Source organism: Momordica charantia (assembly GCF_013281855.1).
Source record: "Momordica charantia cultivar OHB3-1 chromosome 8 unlocalized genomic scaffold, Mcharantia_2.0 BLBB01000008.1, whole genome shotgun sequence".
Taxonomy (NCBI): domain Eukaryota; kingdom Viridiplantae; phylum Streptophyta; class Magnoliopsida; order Cucurbitales; family Cucurbitaceae; genus Momordica; species Momordica charantia.
Genome location: NW_028275166.1, coordinates 12,765,001 through 12,774,456, shown reverse-complemented (window position 1 = coordinate 12,774,456; position 9,456 = coordinate 12,765,001).

Genomic DNA, 9,456 nt, shown 5'->3' with positions numbered 1-9,456 from the left:
TATTTAAAAAGAAGAAAAAATATTTTTATTTAAAATGATTATCTGGTAAAAGCAATAAAAAAAGATGAAATAAAGTTAAAAAAAATAATAAATCATTTTGAGTTACACATGAAGACTGAACTTGTAACATGAATGCTTTTGCCACTATGTCATACTCTAACATATGTTATTAAGGGTCTTTTTAAACAATAAAGTTATCTTCGAAATTCGTATTAAACAAAATATATTAACGAAAAGTAAAAAAAAAAATTATTTTAGGGATTTGAAATTCCTTTAAAACTATTTTATTTATATATAAAAAAATTATATAACCAAACTTATTTAAAATAAATTCCTATTCAATTTTTTCAAAACCTTATTTAATAATTATTTCATTTTAAAAGCAAATATTACTTTGTATTTTTAAAAGCAAAATTTATTTCCTTTTAAAATATCCTATTTACTTTCCTAAAAACTTTACTTTAAAAGAAAACTTTTTCCAACTTAGTTAAAATAAACTCTTATTCGATTTTGTTTCAAAACCTTTTATAAAAATTTTGGTTTGGTTTACTGGTAAAAAAAAAAACAAACAAACAAACATTTTACAAAATCATTTTTGTTTATTAACAAAAAAAATAAAAAATAAAAAAACACCTCCTTTACTCACTTAAGCTGCCCTCAATCACCGGAATGGAGGTCGCAGAAGTGCTGGTCGTCGCTACACCAGGATGGGTCACTAGAGTTTGTATTCTTACTGCCAGGTCCAGCTATGTCGTCGTTGGAAGTCCCGTTGTGTCAGTTGCTGCAAGTTAGTTGGAGACAATGGCTAGAAAGAAACCCAACGCCACCAAGAGATTGGAACAAATGGAGGTTTGGGGATTTGGTACAAGAAGAATGAAAGTGATGGAATTGAGTGATTTTATGAGATGAGTATGCTTAGTATTTCAGCCAACTTTTCTTCTCTGCCCCCTATGAATCCAAAAAGACTCTCCTTATATAGGGGAAGATGTGAGCCAAAATAGGAAGTAAAATTGATTTTGAGAAAAAACAGGGGGAAGAACGAAAATTACTCTCTTTTACTTGACCATTTAAACAATAAATAAATAATAAATAATAATAATAATAAACAAATTCTTTTTATAACCGACTTTAATATTTAATTCAATTAAAACATTACATTTAAAACTTTATGATAAAGTAAACTTAGGATAATTTAAACCAAAACAATTAAAATACCACTTAATAAAGTAATAATAAAAAATAAAAACAAATAGATAAATAACAAAAATTAAGCCGGACCAAATACGGTGTCTACAGACCTTAATGTTATTGTGTGTCTAACAATAAAATTTACTTTCAAACAAAGTTTTAATTATGAAGACACGTATTACTTTTAACTTTTTATTTTAAATAAAATAACTTTAGATAATGGTATATTTGTTTTAGTAAAATTATTTTTTTACTTTGCATTCCTAAAAATATTATTTAATGTTCATTGAAAGTATATCATAAAATAAAATGATAGGATAGTTATTTTTTCTTCATGTATATGAGAAAATCAAAGATTAATCCTATCGTATTTAAATAAAACAGACAACCTAACAATTTTAAATAGGTAAAAATATTTAAAATAAAAAATAATGATATTAAAATTAATTACAAAATAGTCCAAACCTAAAAATAGCAATATTGAAGAACAAAATCAAGGCTATTATCCTATATTTTCATAAAATATATTTAATTTTTACTAATGTTTGAGATTAAACTGGCAAATTCTTGGAAAATACACGCAAAGATCAACAATTGCTAAGCAACGACGCTCTACAACACAAAAAAGAATATTGAAAATGTTAGTATTCTATCACTAAATCTAGAAACCACTATGAACTAAAGAGAAAAAAATATATATAAAAAAATAGAACAAATTAGTATCAAAATGAGGAGGAAGAGAACCACTTTTATAGTAGCACGGAGTAGAAAAGTTACTAAAATCTTTGGGATTCTAACACTTTTCATATTCCACCATTCAACGATCTAATTAAATGTAAAAAATTTAATTCTAAAATTAATTTATAAATAAAGGCGAACTTTTGATATTCTTAACCTTTCACGTTTCATTCATTGAACCTGCTCTGTGGTGCATTTAAATTTTGTTCCCTAAAAAAATTTTAATATTTAAAATAAAAATAATAATATTAAAATTAACTACAAAATAGTCCGAACTTAAAAATAGCAATATTGAAGAACAAAATCAAGGTGTTATCCTATATTTTCATAAAATATATTTACTTCTTACCTATGTTTGAGATCAGTTTACCTCTTGAGATTCTGACACTTTTTATATTCCACCATCCAACCTAATTAAATGTAAAAAATTTAATTTTAAAATTAATTTATATAAATAAAGGCAAAACTTTTGATTTTCTAATTAAGCTTTCTTGTTTCATTTATTTAATCCACTTTGTGGTACATTTAAATTTTTTACCCAAAATTTTTTTTCAACATTCATAATTTTTTTAGGTTAAATCTTAGGAAATTTTTAATATCTCAATTTAAAAACACGAATATTCTCGACCAGAACAGAGTTGTCGAAATAATATCGACTAGAACAGAATTACTTAAGTGTGAGGCCATGTGGGTGAATAACACACATGAATCTTCATTCCCAAGGAATGCCAAACCACAAAAGTATCTTCCCACAAATAAGCCAGAACAGAAATCCATCAATTCCAATTTAGATTACTACCCCAAATAAGCAAAACGTTTCTCAAAACAAAATCATGGCATATCCGGATAGCCCTATGAAACCAATCAAAATATCTTTCAAATAAAATGCAAAACAAATACTTACTTTCAATATTAAATTAATTCAAAACATTGAAATAATTTAAAACAAACTTTATCAATCCTCCAAAACATGATTTCAAATATTTCACAAATAAACAAAATATCAATTTCAAACCTTTAAATAAATTTAAACAAAACTTTATCAAAAATCATTTAAGAATACTTCAAATATTTTTCAAATAAACATAATTTCAATTGCCAAATTAGTTTTCAAATCCATAATAAAACTTCAATTTCATATGCAAGATATCAATTTCAAATCTTCCTATCAAATCCAAAATACATTTTAGTTTTTGAAATATGACAAATCACTTACAACACTTTTCGAAGGGATACAACAAATTACTTACAACACTTTTCGAAGGGATACAGTAAATTACTTACAATACTTTTTCAAAGGGATATAACAAATTACTTACAATACTTTTCCGAATGGATATGACAAATTACTTACGTCTTCCAGAAATTCTATGAATCTAATTTACTTCTTCCTTGGTAGTTGTCAACTTAGAGGCCTAGAAACAACCAATATTCAAAATCAATTCTTAAATCCTATCCAAGAATTTAAAATTTAACCAATTACTAACCCAAATCTTATCTACCCAATTTTCCCATTCAAAGCACTTTTTTATGCAAAATAATTAGGAAAGTATGGATTTGTGGCTACAAAACCAGATCTGAAAACTAGGTTAAAAAGCCTCTAAATTCAACAATAACAAACTTTAAAATTAGAAGAATCGATATAAATCAATACGAACTAAATTTACAAAAAGTTTCTCAATAAAACCAGCTTAAAAACCTTCTAAACAATTGAAAATTTGGGGATTTTAAATTTGAAAATTTTTCTGTTTTATAAAATCAAACTTCCAATAAAATCAAACTTCCAAGAATTTTCCATAAAACAATTAACAATTTATTGATTTTTATAGAAAAATCAGATCTGAAAACTTTATAGAAAACCTTTAAAATTTGGTAAAAATATATAATTTTTCATGTAAAAATCATAACAACAAACTATAATTTATAGGATACAAATAGGTAAACTTTTTATGTAAAAAGAGCCTCAAAATAGCCCAAAAACAGTCTTATAAACCAAAAAATTCAAACAAAAAATTATGGAAAATTTTTAGGGCAAAAAGTCGTTAAAATCTTTTATTCTAAAAAACAAAGACCTCAAAACTTTTCTCAATAAACTGAACTACAAATCAACAAAAATGAACTAAAAGAATGAGGAAGAAAATCTTACCGATCTTTGAGAGAAAATACCAAAACTCTCTCTTTGAGAGAAAACTAGGTCTAACAGTTTTAAGAAAATAAAACCTATGGTTTAAGAGCTTTTATAACAAACCCTAATGAATCCTTATTTAAAAAGGATAATAAAAAGATAAAGATTTAATAAAACTCTATCTTTTTATTTTTTTTTTCAAATTCTAAGAACAAATTATCTTTTAAAAATAATTTTTAAAACAAAAATTTATATATTTATATTTTTTTGAGAAAATAAAGAAAACAACTAAATAAAAATAATAATTTAAATATATATATATATATATTCGGCTCTTACATTATCTCAAAACTTGCTTAGTATTGCTCAATTGTTGTATAACAATTTTTCTGTGGTTTTTAAAGATCAAGATTGAGTTATTTATGACCCCCTGGAGTGGAGATTGCGAGGGTAAAAATGATTGACAATGCTTTCTTTTGAATGATGACTCACTATGTCATCATGCTCTTAATGCCAAATCAGTGGAAGAAAGCAAAAAGTGTCACCATCGCTTTGAACACTACAACAACAAAGTTTTGCAAATTTTGCATTCTTCTAACACGATTGATGATTTTTCCAACTTTATATCATTTGATCAGATTTATGAAAGTTGTCAAAAAGAGAAGATGCACACACTACATTTTACAAAAGATGGAAGTTTTAGAGCCAAAGAAAAGCTCGAATTGGTGCATGGCGATGTTTGCGGTCCCATCCGCAAAGCATCTACAGGAAATAATAAATACTTTATTCTCTTTATTGATGATTTTTTCAGGATGATCTGGGTGTATTTTCTGATCAAGAGAACTCAAGTTTTTGAATTTTTCAAGAAGTTTGTGAATCTTGTTGAAACTCAAAATGGCCGCAGGCTCAAAAGTTTGAGAATAGACAATGGGAAGGAATATACTTCCAAGCAATTTGATAAGTTTTGTGGAGACTTAGGAATCCAACACCAACTGTCAATTACCTACACCACAACAAAATGGTGTTTCAGAGAGGAAGAAGAGAACCATGATGGAAATGGCAAAATGTTTACTCTTTAAAAAGAAATTGCCAAAGAAATTTTGAGCTAAAGCTGTATGTATTGCTATTTACTTGCTCAATAGACTTCCTACAAGGACAGTTAAGGGTAAGTCTCCTTATCAAGCTTGGTTAGGTAGAAAACCTTCCGTTAAAAACTTGAAGATTTTTGGATCTATATGATACTCTTTTCTTCCTTCTATTAAGAGATCTAAACTTGATGAGAATGCAATTGAAGGAGTATTTATTGGCTATGGCTCTTATTCAAAGGGGTATAGAATTTTTTATTTGAACGTCGAAGAGGTTATCTTGAGTCGTGATGTCATTGTTGATGAAGATTCTTATTGGGATTTTGAAGAGCAAAAAATTGTCAGATACTCACCCACCAATTTTCAAAATTTAGAACAAATTGAATCTTCTTTTGATTCAATTGACACTAATGATCAAGATAACAAAGATCTTCCTTCTAATGATGGTGATCTTGTTGATGCAACTGGTGATGGTTCAAATTACAAGGTAAGATCACTAGCTAATGTATATGAAAGTTGTAATTTTGTTATTGCTGAACCAAATAGCTGCCATGAAGCTTCACAATCTACCGAATAGATTGTTGCTATAAAAGATGAATTGAAGATGATCAATAAAAATAATACATAGGAACTTGTAGACCAACCACGAGGTAAGAACACTTTAGGTGTGAAGTGGGTGTTTAGGGTGAAGTATAATTCCAATGGTTCAATCAAAAATACAAAGTAAGGTTAGTGGTAAAATGGTCTACACAACAACCTAGAGTTGACTATGGAGATACATTTGTTCCAGTTGCACGACATGATACTATACGCTCATTATTGCTTTAGCTGCATAATTAGGGTGGAAAATATTCCATCTCGATGTAAAATCAGCTTTCTTGAATGGTGACCTCAAAGAGGAGATTTATGTAAGTCAACCCGAAGGGTTTGTAGAAGAAGGCAAGGAAGAGAAAGTCTATAGTATGAGAAAAGCTCTCTACGGCCTAAAGCAAGCACCTCGAGCTTGGTACAGCAAAATTGATTCATATTTGATCCTTCAAGGTTCCAGAAGGAGTTTGAGTGAAACCACTCTCTATGTTGAGATTGGTTACAATTCTAATCAATTAATTATTTCTCTTTATGTTGATGATATGCTAGTAACTGTAAATGATCATCAAATGCTTCAAGATTTTAAAGTTGAGATGGAAAAGATGTTTGACATGTCAGATCTCAGTTACATGCATTATTTAATTGGTATAGAAATTCATGAAGAAGACAAAGGTATTTTTATTTCCCAAAGAAAATACGCTCAAGGAATTTTGAAGGAATTCAAGATGGAAACATGTAAATCTGTTTCTACTCATTTAGCAATAAATCTGAAAGTCTCGAAGAATGATGGTGAGAAGTTTTCTAATCCTACAAACTACAGAAGTTTAGTAGGAAATCTCTTGTATTTGACGGCATCCAAGCCCGACTTAATGTTTGCTACAAGTTTACTCTAAAGATATATGAGTTCACCTAGTGAAGTTCTTTTTGGTCTTGCTAAAAGGGTCCTTAGATACTTAAGGTACTCTTGATTTTGGAATCTGGTTTGAGTATTTAGGTGATTTGAAATTGATTGGATATGCTGATAGTGATTGGGCTGGTTGTCTTGATAACTCTAAAAGTACTTCTAGTTATATTTTTTCTTTTGGCACTAGAGTTTTCTCTTAGAATTCAAGAAAACAAGAAGTGGTTGCTCAATCTACAGAAGCTGAATATATTTCAGCTGCATCAGTTGTAAATCAAGCAATATGGCTTCGCAAATTACTTGATGATTTGAGATTTAAACCAGAGGAACCTACGACATTGTTTTGTGATAACAAGTCTGCTATTGCTATTGCTTCAAATCCTGTACAGCATGGTAGAACAAAACACATTAAAATCAAAATTTATTTATTGAGGGAAGCAGAGAATGAAGGCGAAATCAAGCTCATGTTTTGTAGTTCTAAAGAATAACTTGACGTTATTCTCACAAAAGATTTACCGCATAGACAATTTGTGTTTCTACGCCAAAAGTTGGGTGTGACAAAGAAAAATCTCAAGGAGGAGTGTTGAGTTATAAGTTTTTTCTTGTAACTCAAGTTTGTTTTTCAGTTTTTATTTCTTTAAGTTTCTTTCTTTAATTGTTAGATTTAATTTTATGTATTTTATCTTTTAAATTTTAGTTTTATAACCGGTAAGTTTCTAATTTTTTAATGTGTCAAATGGTATGTTGGTTACTAAATAGGCCAAGCATTGTACCTATAAAATGGTGAACTTCCGTGAGAAGTTTGTATTACCAACATTTGTACTTTCATTTGTTTATTCACAAATTTATTACTTCAATTAGAAGTTGATTTTCCCTTATATTGAGTTCTACTCTCTCACATTTCATATTTGTTCATTGTTCATCAAACATTGAGAATTTTACTATTGCTTCCACATTATTTTTATCATCTTCATTTTAATCAAGATAGATCAACTCAAAATCAGTGCAACACAAGAATTTCAGGAGATCATGTCCTTTAATCATATCCTTCTGATATGTTTTTTACCGTCTATAAGAAATCACAATCCTCTTCAAAGTGTTCTCAGGTTAGATATCTAACTCTTATTTACTAAAAAAATATCAAGAAAAGGGTGACGACAGCACCATATAAACTACTAGGGATGTTCATGGAGCGGAGCCTGGGAAGACTTCCCCATCCCCATCCCATCCCACCCCCATTTAATTCTCCATCCCCGCGAAATTCCCCACAAAATTTCACGGGGATCAGGTTCTCATGGGAAATTTTTTTCTATTTCTTTTTTTTATTTATTATTTTTTAAATTATTTTTCAATAATTTTTCTTAAAAGAAATTTTTATTTAATTGTTTAATTTCTAAATTCTAATTCTCTCAAATATATATATATTAGGTGGGTGGGTAGAGAGGAATACATGATTTTTTTTTAGTGCATGTATATATAAAGATGATAATATAATTATTTTAGTGTGTGCATATATATATAAATATTAAGAAAAATGAATCGGGGCGATAAACAGGGAACAACGATGGGGAACTTATTGCCCGTTGTGAGGAAAATTTTTCCCTCCTCCCCAACCCACAAAGAATTTAAACAAGGATTCCCCATCCCAATTAGGTGATTTCTCGCTGGGATAGGGCTCATGGGAAAAATGAACATCAAACTACTCAACCTATTTGAGATGGTTGGCTAACTTTCCATAGGCAAATCTTTACCAAAAACAGGCATACTGACCTCGCACCTAAACCCTTCATACAAGAAGCGCTCAAACATACATTTTCTAACTATCAGGGGTATTTTTTTCTTTCTACCCCTCCTAGTGTACAAATTCGGCATTGTGGGTCTATCATCTCATTCTAATTTTAGCCGCCTGAGCCTGAGGCCATAATAGTAAACATGTCTCTAATTATCTAGTGTGTATGTTGTTTTTAGTTGAACATGCCAGGAGTTCTAATCTTTTGTGAAATAATCAACTAAAAGGGAAGCTTTAACCATGCTTACACATAAACACCCTTTAAATAAATACTAGCTATGGTGCACATTAACACCAAGTGTTTAGAACTCATTAGCTATGGCACATTAGCTATGACACAACTCGCCAAATTGGGCCTTCATGACCATTCAATGTAGTTAAGAGATTGTCGTCGCTGTCTTTGTCTCGCTCGTGCCCACGTTGCCTCCTTCATAGTAGTTTTACGCTAATTTCTACTCTCTTGTTACGGCTATTCTACTAATTAATCTCCATATATATCTTTTGATAAACTCAAATTATGACTTTCATATTCAAATTACGAATTGTTCTTCATATTTATATTTGTAGATTATGGTTACTTTTGATGAGTTTCTAGATTAAAATTATGGTGGTGAAGAGGACGATAAGCCTTTCTGTGAAAATGAAGTTCTCTTCCTCATATTAACCAATTACTAAGAATTTTTTTATGTTTTTAATAATTTAAATATCTAATTAAAATTATATCATTGTCATATTTTGTTAATCATTAATTAATTAATTAAATTGCACTAAAGAACTCGAGCGAGCTAGGAGATCTTGCATTGGAAGGACATGCACAACGAGACAAACACTCTGCTCAAGTGTGTCATGAGCTCGACAAGATATTAAGACCGTGATAGAATTAGATATCTGACTGTAGAGTGGGGCCCATATTTATAATTTGGTCGTCTGATAGTGCATTTGACCATCAATTGAGCATATCAGAAAACTGTTATTCCTGTAGGAGATGCTCATACCGTTCGTGCGAAGTCTGGGTCTCTACGCATGTTTTTTTTATCGTGTA